Genomic DNA, 12,840 nt, shown 5'->3' with positions numbered 1-12,840 from the left:
AGATCACTCTTCAGAGGGTTTGTTAATTTCATCTTTGCCTCCTAAAAGCTACGTCAATTTCACCTCTCCAGTCTCAAACTGTGTGAGATCGCAACCAGAGAGCAGCCAGGAATGGAAATGGGCTGGAGCTGCCTTCCAGAGCCAGGCTTGGACCTGGAGAGGGTAGAATGGGCTGAAGTTTCCCTTCTGGCATTTCACAGCCCCTTCACATGGCTCCGGTGTATACAGCCCTGGCGCCAGGGTTTCTGGTGCTGGAGGCAGGGCGCGTGCGCGCCCCGGAATGCGTGCTGACATCATCACATGACGACATCATCACGCCGCGCTGCCACAGGGTGGCTGAGGCAGAGCAAGGAGGCTGCACGCGCACCGCATGCTCCTGTCCCGTCGCTGCTGTGCCTGCCTGGGGGCGCAACACCGCTGCAGGGTGGCTGAGGTGGCGCGAGGAGGCTGCCGTCCCTGTCCCGTCGCTTGCGGCTTCTGCCCCTGGCTGGGGCATATGGGGGCGGAGGAGCGCGCAGCGGAGCTCGTGTGGCTGGCTGCAGCTGCTGCAGCCAGCCAGCCCCATGCCGCCGCCGCCACCACATGCCCTAGCCGGGCGCAGAAGCCGCAAGCCGCTGCTGGGGTGGCGTGCGGAAGCTGCTCCATGCTCTGCACACAGCCCCAGCAGCAGCTCACGGCTTCTGTGCCTGGCTGGGGCATGTGGCGGCCGCAGCACGGGGCTGGCTGGCTGCAGCAGCAGCTGCAGCCCAGTCATGCCAGCTCCGCTGTGCACTCCTCCGCCCCCTCCGGCGCCCCTCCAGTGCCCTCGTGCCCTGAGGCCACCGCCTACCTGGCCTCAATGGGCACGCTGGGCCTGATAGTAGGACTGTACTGTTAGTAGAGTTGCCAACTCCAGGTTGGGCTTCCTGGATGTTTGGGGGTGGAGCTTAGGGATTGCTCTCTTTAAGTACTTGAAAGGCTGTCATTTGGAGGAGGGCCGGGAGCTGTTCCAGTTGGCAGCAGAGGGTAGGACCCGAAGCAATGGGCTTAAATTACATGCACAAAGGTACCGGCTGAATATTAGGAAAAACTTTTTCATGGTCAGAGTAGTTCAAAAGTGGAATCAGCTGCCTAGGGAGGTGGTGAGCTCCCCCTCACTGGCAGTTTTCAAGAAGAGGCTGGGTGAATATTGGTCAGGGATGCTTTAGGCTGATCCTGCCCTGGGCAGGGGGTTGGACTAGATGGTCTCTATGGCCACTTCCAACTCTGGGATTCTGGGATCTCTATAGTTTGGAGATCAGTTGTAACTCTGGGAGCTCTCCAGGCCCCACCTGGAAGGTGGCACTGGCAACATTAACTATTAGAAACTCCATGCTGAACATTTAGGAACCCACTGGCTCGTAACAGAATAGGGTTCAGATAATTTTGAACTATGAGAGCAAAGTAGCCAGTTGGGTGTAGTGGTTAAGAGCGTGAGACTCTAATCAGAGAGCTGGGTTCAATTCCCCACTCCTCCACTTGAAGTCAGCTGGGTGACCTTGGGCTAGTCACAGCTCTCTCAGAGCTCTCTCAACCCCACCCACCTCACAGGGTGTTTTGTCGTGGGGATAATAATGACATACTTTGTAAACCCCTCTGAGTGGGCGTTAAGGTATCCTGAAGGGTGGTATATAAATCAAATGTTGTTGTTGTTGTTATTATTAAGTGGGGGTGGAAAAGCCCCGCCCCACTACTTTCCCCATGACGAAGTGCTTCAGGTTGGCACCATGCATGTGCCCTGGGAACTACGGCTGCCAGGTTCTCATACACTCCTGGTGGGAATGGAGGCGGCGCTTACTGGAGCTTTGCAAGCACTCCCAGCCTTGGTATGATGAAGTCACTTCCTGACGTGACATCATTGTGCTGGCTGTGGGAGTGTTCCTGTGCTTTGCACGGGGCCAGTTCTTTCAGAACCATCCTGTTTGGGGCCACAATCAGCCCTTGTAAAGCGTGGGAGCACTCCCGCAGTCAGTGGATGACATGACATCATTGCAACCCTCTAGGAGTGCACCCGCCACGTGCTTGCCCAGTTTGCCTGCCAGTGGCGGGTGATTGCTGGGCGGTTTGCCACCTCCCACCGATCTGATGATCAGCGGGCACTGGGGCAAAGTTCTGGGAGTTCACCTGCCACCAGCAGATACCTGGGAAACCTAGAAACAAGTTTCCTGAAGTGGCCCCAGTTGCGCTAGGTGAGAGAGGTCACAGAGGCATTGCTGTGCGCTAGGAGAACTCCATCCAGGCCCCTTGACCAGAGCCATGTGGCACCTGTAGCCCCATGGGCGGCATTTAAAAACATTGTGACATGTGGGTTCTTTGCTGGTGACCGTGGGCCAGTCACATGCTCTCAGCATGACCTACCTCAAAGGGTTGTTGTGAGGATAAACTGGAGGAGAGGAGAATGATGGAAGCCACTGTGGAGAAAGGTGAGCTATAACTACAGCAAAAGAAACAAACAATAAAAACGTTTTGCTGCCCTTTGCGTTGAATCCAGGGAGCAGCGCTACTGTCGGCGAACTTCTTGTCCCCATCAAATATTCCCTCCAGGCTCCCATCTCACCCCTTTCGGGCCTTTGTCATGTTCAGAAGAACACACTCGTCATGCCGGATTAGAGCAGGTCTGCTCCCACCTGTGCCTTGCCTGGCTCCACAAGCCCTTAGGGGAACCTGGGATGCACCCCCATTTCGCACCCCCAGTAGACCCTCTTCTCTGGACAGAGCGGCCAACCAAAGAGAAGCTTCCAAAATCAGCACAATTAAAGAGCAGCTCATAACTGATTAATAAGCAATAAAACCCAACACATTTTGAACTATAAATGGCCCTTTTCCTCCCTGGGAAACGATGTCTGGTTATAACCAGGCAGTCAAAAGAGCAGCCTTTTACCCTTACAGGTAACCTGCTTCTTGGATCACATTAGTTGTGCTAAATTGCTTTGGCCTCACTCAGACGGTCCATGCCAGTCCCTTCTGGCAAGAGCACTGTTCAAAAGGCAAAATTCATTTGGGCGCCTGCACTTCACCCAGAAGCCGACTGGGCGGGCATCTTGAGTGGTTGTGAGGGCTGTCATTCTCCTGGTGGGGGCGGGGGATCCCACGCTGCCACCCTCTGCTCCCTGCCACTAGGAGGGGGGAAGGCAGGAAAAAGGCTTCCAAGGTGTGCTCCCATGCTTCGTACAGGGCCGATGGGGGCCTCAAAGGGGAGTGCCACCCCTGCCAGGAGGGTAAGGGGACCTGGCAACCCTAGTGTGGGACAAGTGCTGGTGAAAATGTCCAGGAAAGTGACAGTAACCCCACCCCCAACCTCAGAAAGGAAAGGTTTGCCAACCTCTCTCCCATATTTAAGGTTGGAGATCTGAAATTCCAACTCATCTCGAGAGTACAGAGATCAGTTCCCTGGAAGAAAATAGCCGCTTTGGAGCATGGGCTGCATGGCCTTATACGCAGGACTATACGCATTATACACTGCTGGGTGTAACCAACACGCCCATTCCATTCTCAGGGCTGCAGTTCATTTCCTTTTTAAACGGCATGCCGAGATAGAGAACGGAGGCAGGGAAATCGCCCCTCACTGGAATCTGTTCCTACAAATCGCCAGTGTTGGTCACATACCACTGATTTCTACTACGGATGTTCTGTGTAATGCTGGAGAGCCAGAGTGGCTAAACGGAGGAGGCGCGAGTTCAGTTCCCGTGAAGCTCATTTAAGGATCAATCAGTTCACAGGTTGTTGTGAGGATAAAAGAATGATGTTAGGCGCTCTCAGCTCATCATCAGTGGAAGGATGGGATAAAAATCAAATATAGGCACATTTCAGTCATCATTTTACTTCCGTGGAACAGAAATGTGCACACTGTCTCATCTACTTGTCCTTAGAATGGAAAAGGACACTGCACTCGAAGAATCTGAACAGTAAAGAACTTTCCCCAAGCGAATGCACCCCGCCTGACCATTCCCCATGCTGAGTCCACGGGTTTAAGACCATGCCTTTTATGTGCTGTAGATGGCAGTAGACTCCCGTGATTACATTACCGCATTATGCTCCCCATGTGGTTTGCCTGCATCTCCCATTGACAGACATAATAGATTCTTCAAGATAAAAATGCCACGAAAGCATCCCTTATCTGCCCGGGCATCCTGTTAGGAGGCCTGGAGAGATTCTATTTTCTGCATAAAAATGAATCGACAGCGTTTGGCAAAAAAAGAAGCGGCTCAGTGAAGCAGGCTCCCCGAACAGAGCCCGCCGCTGTCTTCCACAAACACCCAGTGCCTCATTTGTGGCATCCCGCCTGCCCTTTCCAGTGACATTTGGAAGCGCCTGCAGGCTTCATTCAGGCTTCAGATCAAGGCCTCCACAACACACAGCCCCGATTGAGAGCCCTTGACCCTGGCTGGCAGTCCGTCGCCTGGATCCTGAGCGGAGGAGATGAGCAACGCTGGGGAGGGTGGCGCACGCTTGAGTTTGAAAAGTAGTTAAAATCAGAACGCGGTGCAGTCCATTTTAAGACAGGGCCTTAAACTGAGGGCCAAGCTACAAGTGACGAATGACACTTGACTACGTGATCAAGTAGAGTGCATGTGAACATGGAGGAATACACGTGAGTCTGTTCGCTTGCCGTTCAAGTGTCATTCGTCACTTGTAGCTTGGCTCTGAGTCACCGAATGGGGGCTGGGGTGGGAAGGCAGAGGAAAATGGCCTTTGCCTTCCAGGTCATTCCTCTGGATTACATTTCTGCTCCACAAAATGTCCACTTGTTTCAGATCTGGTTATGCACATTCAGGCACTTCAGGGTCGTGCTGTAGTGCGCAGCTTGCCCTTTCCAAGCACTGAAGGCACAATATATTTTGCACCTTCCAGTGGTCACCCATGCAATGTGCTTCCTCACACCTTGTCTTCAATAAAGCCGGGAGGGGGGTGGAACCAGTAAGTTTTAGCCTTATCCTTGCCACTCACTGGCTAACAAAGCACTGAACTCAAGTGCTTTGGACACAGGCTTTATTATCCAGAGGAGTTCGCCGTGTTAGTCTGTAGTAGCAAAATAGAAAAGAGTCCAGTAGCACCTTTAAGACTAACCAACTTTACTGTAGCATAAGCTTTCGAGAATCACAGTTCTTGCATCTGACGAAGAGAACTGTGATTCTCGAAAGCTTATGCTACAGTAAAGCTGGTTAGTCTTAAAGGTGCTACTGGACTCTTTTCTATTAGGCTTTATTATGTCTCTGGGTTTTTAGCCTGTAGCCAAGTACAGGGCAAAGGCTATTTCCACACATCTCAGTATCGTGCAAAACTCACGGAACGAGGGCGTCTTCCTGGTGCAATTTCTGACGCCCTCGTTCTGTGAGTTTTGCACAACGCCGAGATGTGTGGAAATGGCCACTCTCTCCCCCTGCTGTGGAAAGCAAACAGGATATTTTCCCCCAAACCCAGATTTCTGCTGTGCTCTTGGGCCTTGGAGGAGCTCGGGATGCAATGAGTGCTTATTTGGAAGCAACAGCCTGGTTGTGTAGGATTACCACTTGGCTGCTGATGGTGGACAAGCTGCTGATGCCCTCCCTCCATTATCTGCACTCAGTGATCTGAGCACTGGGAGAAAGAAGGGAAGAGGAAATGACCGCACTCAAAGAGTGGTGGTCAATGGCGTTTCATCAGATTGGAGGGAGGTGTCCAGTGGGGTGCCGCAGGGCTCGGTTTTGGGCCCGGTACTTTTCAATATTTTTATCAATGACCTGGATGAAGGAGTGGAAGGGCTGCTCATTAAATTTGCTGATGATACCAAATTGGGAGGGGTAGCAAACACCCAAGAAGATAGAATTAAAATTCAACAAGACCTGAATACTCTGGAGAAGTGGGCAGCTGTGAATAGGATGCAATTCAACAAAGACAAGTGCACAGTATTACATCTGGGCCACAAAAATGAGAAGCACAAATACTGGATGGGGGATACATTTCTGGGCAGTAGTATATGTGAAAGGGATCTTGGGGTAAGAGTGGACTGTAAACTGAATATGAGCAGTCAGTGTGATGCGGTGGCAAAAAAGGCTAATTCAATCCTGGGTTGTATCAAGGGGGCCATAGCATCGAAATCGCAGGAGGTCATACCCCCTCTCTATACTGCCTTGGTCAGGCCACACCTGGAGTACTGTGTGCAGTTCTGGAGGCCTCACTTCAAAAAGGATGTGGACAAAATCGAGAGGGTGCAGAGAAGAGCGACGAGGATGATCAGGGGTCTGGAGATTGAGCCCTACGAGGAAAGGCTGAGGGCCTTGGGAATGTTTAGTTTGGAGAAGAGGAGGTTGAGGGGGGACATGATTGCTCTCTTTAAATATTTGAAAGGCTGTCATTTGGAGGAGGGCAGGGAGCTGTTCCAGTTGGCAGCAGAGGGTAGGACGCGAAGCAATGGGGTAAAACTACATGCACAAAGGTACCAACTGAATATTAGGAAAAACTTTTTCACCATCAGAGTAGTTCAAAAGTGGAATCAGCTGCCTAGGGAGGTGGTGAGCTCCCCGTCACTGGCAGTTTTCAAGAAGAGGCTGGATGAATATTTGTCAGGGATGCTTTAGGCTGATCCTGCACTGGGCAGGGGGTTGGACTACATGGTCTGTATGGCCCCTTCCAACTCTATGATTCTATGACATTGGGCAATGCAATAATGTCACTTCTGGGAGAAGCCTCAGAAGTGGCACCACAGTGTAATACAACACTGTACAAATTCTCCCAGTCTCTTTGGTTTTGACCTTAGAGAGTGGAGGACTTCCTTGAGTGTTTTCCAACACAAGGACATCACTACTGGGTGAAGCCTTGAAAGCGATGTTACCATGTTATGTGACGCTCTAGGAATTCCTCCAATGCCGATGGCTTTTACCATAGAGATCGGGAGAATTCCTTGAGCACTGGGTAATGCAATGACATCCCTTCCAGGAGAAGACTCAAAAGTGATGTCACCACTTAATGAGTTGCTTCAGGAATTCCCTGATATGTATAGCTTTTATCATAGAGATCAGGGGAAATCTTGGATTGATGTCCTCATGCGCGCAATGCTCCTCTCTCCTCAGTGCTGCCCCCTACAAGCTCCAGCAACAGGGGGCTCCTCCGAGTAAATGCTACACAATAGAAGGAAAAAACCTCGAAGGTCTACAGAAATAATTACACATTTTGTAATTTTTATAGAGTTCAATGCATAATACAAAGTGCTAAAGTGCTATAATTCATAGCTAAAGAGCTATAAATAGTTCATGATAAAAATGCCATTCAATAATCCAATAAATATCCAATAAAAAATAAATACGTGAATAAAGATACATGCAATGCTGATCAAAAAGTCCAACTGGTATAGTTTCTCCAGATGTCTTATACACTTGAGATGTCGTATACAATGTCTCTTATCCTATGGCTCTGTTGTGCAGGTGTTAACATCCTTCTACGAGCAGGTGGTCTGGAACCTCCAAACTTCTGCGATTGGCCCTGCTACCAACGGCAATGTTCTGATGCCTCCCCCCCCCCACACTACCCTTTCTCAAAATTCCCAAAGCGTCTGCAGGTTCAACAAGGGGCAGGAGACGGATTTCAAGGGTCACTAACGGTGGAGTAACTCTGCTTAGGATTTCACCGTAAATGTCTTTTGTCGCTGGGATTCTTAGAAAGGGTGGTATTCTTTTGGGCTCTTGGTCTGATCCTGACAGTGTTATTAAGTGTTATTAACACTCAGGTTCTCCAGAGCCACCCGCAAATGTTGAGTATTTTTAAGGAATACACAGGACGACAGAGTGCAGAATATGAGTCCCTCTACACGAGACAGCTGACACATGAAGAACACATGTTGGGAGATGCAATATTAGCCAGGAAGGGTAGTTTAAAAAGACAGAGCTGGAGGCAGGGCAGAGGCTTTGCTATACACTGGAGCTGTGTGAAGGGGCGGTGAAATACCAGAAAGGAAACCAGCCCATTATAACCTTTCCAGGTCCAAGCCCAGCTCTGGAAGGCAGCGCCAGCCCATTTCCATTCCTCACTGCCCTCTAGTGGCGCAATCCCATACAGTTTTATACTTGAGAGGGGAAATTGACAAAGTCTTCTGGGAGGCAAAGATGAAATTAACAAACCCACAGAGGAGTGATCTCTGCAGGCTCTGTGTTTTTAAACTACGCTTCCTGGCTAACATGTGATAAGACTTTATCATTTATTTTCTATGAGTCTCTTTACACAAGACATCTAAGAGTCTCTCTATATGAGACGCCTCAGCGCGTGTTCGTCAAGTGTAGGGAGACACAATGTTAGCCAGGAAGCGTAGTTTAAAATACAGAGCCAGCAGAGATCACTCCTCAGAGGTTGCTGTGGATTTTCCAGGCTGTATAGCCGTGGTCTTGGCATTGTAGTTCCTGACGTTTCGCCAGCAGCTGTGACTCGCATCTTCAGAGGTGTAGCACCAAAAGACAGAGATCTCTCAGTGTCACCTTTTGGTGCTACACCTCTGAAGATGCCAGTCATAGCTGCTGGCGAAATGTCAGGAACTACAATGCCAAGACCATGGCAATACAGCCCGGAAAACCCACAACAACCATCGTTCTCCGGCCGTGAAAGCCTTCCACAATACTCCTCAGAGGGTTTGTTAATTTCATCTTTGCTTTCTGGAAGACTTTGTCAATTTCTCCTTTGGAGTCTAAAACTGTATGAGTTCCCCACCAGAGGGCAGTGAGGAATTGAAATGGGCTGGAGCTGCCTTCCAGAGCTCTGGACCTGGACCTGGAGAGGTTATAATGGGCTGAAGTTTGTGTTCTGGCATTTCACAGCCCCTTCACACAGCTCGGGTGTATAGCAAAGCCTTTGCTCCGCCCCCAACTCTGTCTTTTTAAACTACCCTTCCTGGCTAATGTTGCATCTCCTGACACGTGCAGAGAAACTCTTACATGGGGATGCTCAAGTGAAAGCTCTTACACTTGTTCTCCCATTGTGGATACACATGCACTGCTAGGGAGACAGAGTACACTTGAATATAACACCACACAAAAAGTAAGTCACTTGAACATCCCTGTGTATGATGCCTTGTATAGAGAGATTCTAAGAATCTTTGTAATACGGCATTATTAATTTATTTTTGTCTCTGTACGTCAACTGAAAATGAAGTGGTTTTTTTTTCAGCAGTCCTGGAGTGGTACAGTAGGAAAAAATGTTGGGCTGATGGCTAGAAAATGGCACCGATATGGGAAAACGCATACCATTCCTTCCACACCATGTGCTCATATATTTGGGCTGCATTCTTTTTTTAAAAAAAGGAGTAAAGCAGGTTTGGGAGAAATACCACACTAAGGATGAAGAAGTGCTGAGGAAAGTATGATTAGAGCACAATATTGTGTGTGTGTGTGTGGGGGGGGGGGAGTGCTACAGCTTGGAAGCGAAGGTGGAGAAAATTCTCCATATAGAAGCAGCCCATGTTGTTTGGGAAGCAAGCCTCAGAGACTGTTTGAAAAAATGTCTGCAGGAAACAAAAGTGGAATCTTGCCAGATGCGGATCAGGGAGGAATACCATTTTCCCCCGTGGTGGGGCCCTCAGTTCTGGAAATACAGCCCTGGGAGAGAGATATAAATCTACACATGTTAACTTAATCCCACACTTATCTGAGAACAGAGCCCCCTAGGATCCCATGGAAAAGATTCAGCTGGGTTGCTTTCAAAAGGGAACCCGATGACAATAATGGCTTTCTGGCTTGTAGCTGATGGAGAAACAGAAGGAGGTGCCTGTGTGGATGCAGCCAGAGCCATTGAGTGGCAGAGATGAATGAGATTCTCAACAGACTTCAGTGATCGGAGATGTGCGGCTTTCAACCGTCTGGACTGCAATGCTAGGTGCAGCTCCCTAGAGTCACATCAGAATCTAAACTAAACTAAACTAGTTTGATGTGACTCTCCCTAGAGTCACATCCAACTAAACTAAAGTTAGGGACGAGTAATGGCTACTTGCATGTAGTTCATTTTTACACTGCTCACCGGCCATGGAACATCGCACCAAGCTCCCGGAACGACAGCGTCTTCCTGGCGCGATTTTGTGCCAGGAAGATGCTGTCGTTCTGGGAGCTTGGCGCAATCTTCCGTGGCCGGTAATTGGGGGAGCAGCACCCATTGAATCCTCTGCTCCCCCATCTGCTGGCCTCAAAACTGCAGGAGTGGATTCCCCAGTGGCAGACAAACATATTGGCACGTTTCCACAATGGAAAAATTGCACCAAATAACCTTAGAAAGTGCTCTTAATTCCCCAAAAGATAGCTCAAAACATGACAGGGCATCGCTGCAAATATGCAGAATGCATGAAAATGCAATGTCATATGTAATTATCTACAATAGCAAAGTACTTAGAAGCATTAAGAACATTCTTTTCTTGTGGAAAATTATCATTAGGGTCTTGTTTTTCCTTTTGAAAAACAATAAAATTCTCCTCCATCTGAATTTCTCATGAAATTTGAGGGATATGAATAACTTGATCTTATTTGCAGTATGGAACCAACATATTAGCGTTTTTCTGTGTTTTCCATTTTTAAATTTCCAAACTTTGTACAGAATGCTGTGCGGACGTATTTTGCTGCAGTTTTTAGTTCCTTCTCATTGTGCCTCCTGTCCCCATACAGGTTGCCTGGGCACGTGTGTGTTCATGACCATATGCACAGATTTAGGTGCTTGTTCAGTAGACAGAAAATATATCCTCTCGCATTTGGAAATGTAGCTATTAAGGACTGTGGGTGAGTGCCAAGTCCTAAAGAATGACAACTCAATCAACACCCTCACAAAATGTCAAAGTGGCATGATGAAGAGGCACAAAAAGGGGCAAAATGATTTACCAGGGGCAGGGAGCAGAAGACAGAGAAGTCCCTGTTAAATAGCAACATCTGGGTTGAAAGTATTTAGGCCCCTGAAGGGAGTGCGAGCTGGAGATTCACAATTGATCCACAGTGACATAAAGGGGCGCCCACAGTAACTCTGACATTACACAGCTATCACATGGCCACACACACTCATGCAACCGGGAGTGAATTACCTACTGAGTGTTGATTTCATTCTGTTAATTCGGGCGTTCACTGTTAGCCTGGTAGTCCTTGGCCTTAATATTTACGCTCAATTTCAGCTTGAGCTGTTTAGCTGAACGGACTCTCTGATTTACGGTGTTCTCCAGATGTCCTTTTGAGGATGTCTTCTGTGCTATACCATTTCCCTGTAAGCTAGCCTCTCTCCTTTTCTCAGCGGGAACGTTCTGCTAAAACAGCCCACCGTTACTTGACACAGGATTGCCTTTTTTTATCCAAGGAGCATACTGGAGGTTGAACGGCTTTGTTTTGAGATTGACTGGTTTATGAGCTTCAACCCTTCACATGTCACAAAGGACCGGTTTCTGCGATGCGGGACACAATTAGGAAACTAGGAGCTTTGGAACATTCTCAAGAAATTCTTTCAAGAGCCACTTTCACTTTTTTATTGGCTGCTTCCACACGTTCCGTTTTTTGTGGGGTTTCCCTGTTCCAAAGCTACATCTTCCCGATCTGCTCCGAGAACTCACCTTTCACACGCATCGTCCTCATGCATGTTTTGTGGGTGTTTATCGTGGGGAAAAAAGGATCCCAAACCAGAAAATGCTTTCTTTATCTGCACCTAGTCACAAATGACATTGGCGCATTCCAGCCCAACTTTCCTTTTTTTTGAGCACCTGTGGAATTGCACTATACCGTTGTCCTGTCCTTTAGCTTCTGCAGAAACTGGGCATGCGTAGTACTCCACTTTCTACTGTTGATTTCCCTCCCAGTTTTAAATGCAAAAGTGTTTAATAAATATGCAAACAGTAGAGTAGCGCAATTGCGTGATTCCATATCCTATTATATAAAAGGCAAATCGTGTCCCCCAACATTCACTCCTTATCCCCCCCTGGGTTCCCAGGTGCCCGCCGGTGGCGGGCAAACTCCCAGGGATTTCCCCCCTCCTTTGCCACTCGCCCAGCGATCGACGGGAGGGGGCAAGCTCCCAGAGGTTGCTCACCCCTGGCAGGCACCACAGGAGTGCGTGCAGCATGTTTGCTCCCAAGCGGTGCAGCGACGTCACTTCCAGAAGTGACATTGAGTGATTCCGCACACGCTGGATAATGCACTTTCAATGCACTTTATCAATCGTTTGGGGTGGATTTTTTGTTCCGCACATGAAAAAATCCATTCCAAATGATCTATAAAGAGGATTGGAAGTGCATTATCCAACGTGTGCGGAATCACTCATTGTTGTGCCGCCAGCAGGAGCATTCCCACACTTTGTTTGAGGCTGATTTGGGCCCCAAACAGGCTGAATCAGCTTCGGGCGGAGTGCAGGAGTGCTCCGGTGGGTGGCACAATTATGTCACTTCCAGCAGTGACAGCATCGTGCCGGCTCTGGGGCGCATGTGCAAAACAGGTCCTCGTGCAGTAAACAAGGTAAGTGCCAGGGACTCCACCTTCCCGACAGGCGGTGAGGGGTATCTGTCAACTCTATCATCCAAATACTGACCAGGGCTGACCCTGCTTAGCTCCCAAGATCTGACAAGATTGAGTAGTATTGCCAACTCTGGGGTGCAAAGTTTCTGGAGATTCGGGGGCAAAGCCTGGGAGGGCAGAGTTTGAGGAGGGGAGGGACCTCAGGAGAACGTAATGTCACAGAGTCCTCCCTCCAAAGCAGCCATTTTCTCCAGGGGAACGGTCTCTAGAGTCTGGAGATCTGTTGTAATTCCAGATCTCCAGCCCCCAGCTGGAGACTGACATCTCTAAGATCAAGCTGACCTGGGCAACCACCTTCTCTCAGGAGATGGGAACAACGGAGCACTGTTTATAA

The sequence above is a fragment of the Eublepharis macularius genome, chromosome 6, assembly GCF_028583425.1.
Source record: "Eublepharis macularius isolate TG4126 chromosome 6, MPM_Emac_v1.0, whole genome shotgun sequence".
Taxonomy (NCBI): Eukaryota; Metazoa; Chordata; class Lepidosauria; order Squamata; family Eublepharidae; genus Eublepharis; species Eublepharis macularius.
This window is presented reverse-complemented; position numbering follows the sequence as displayed.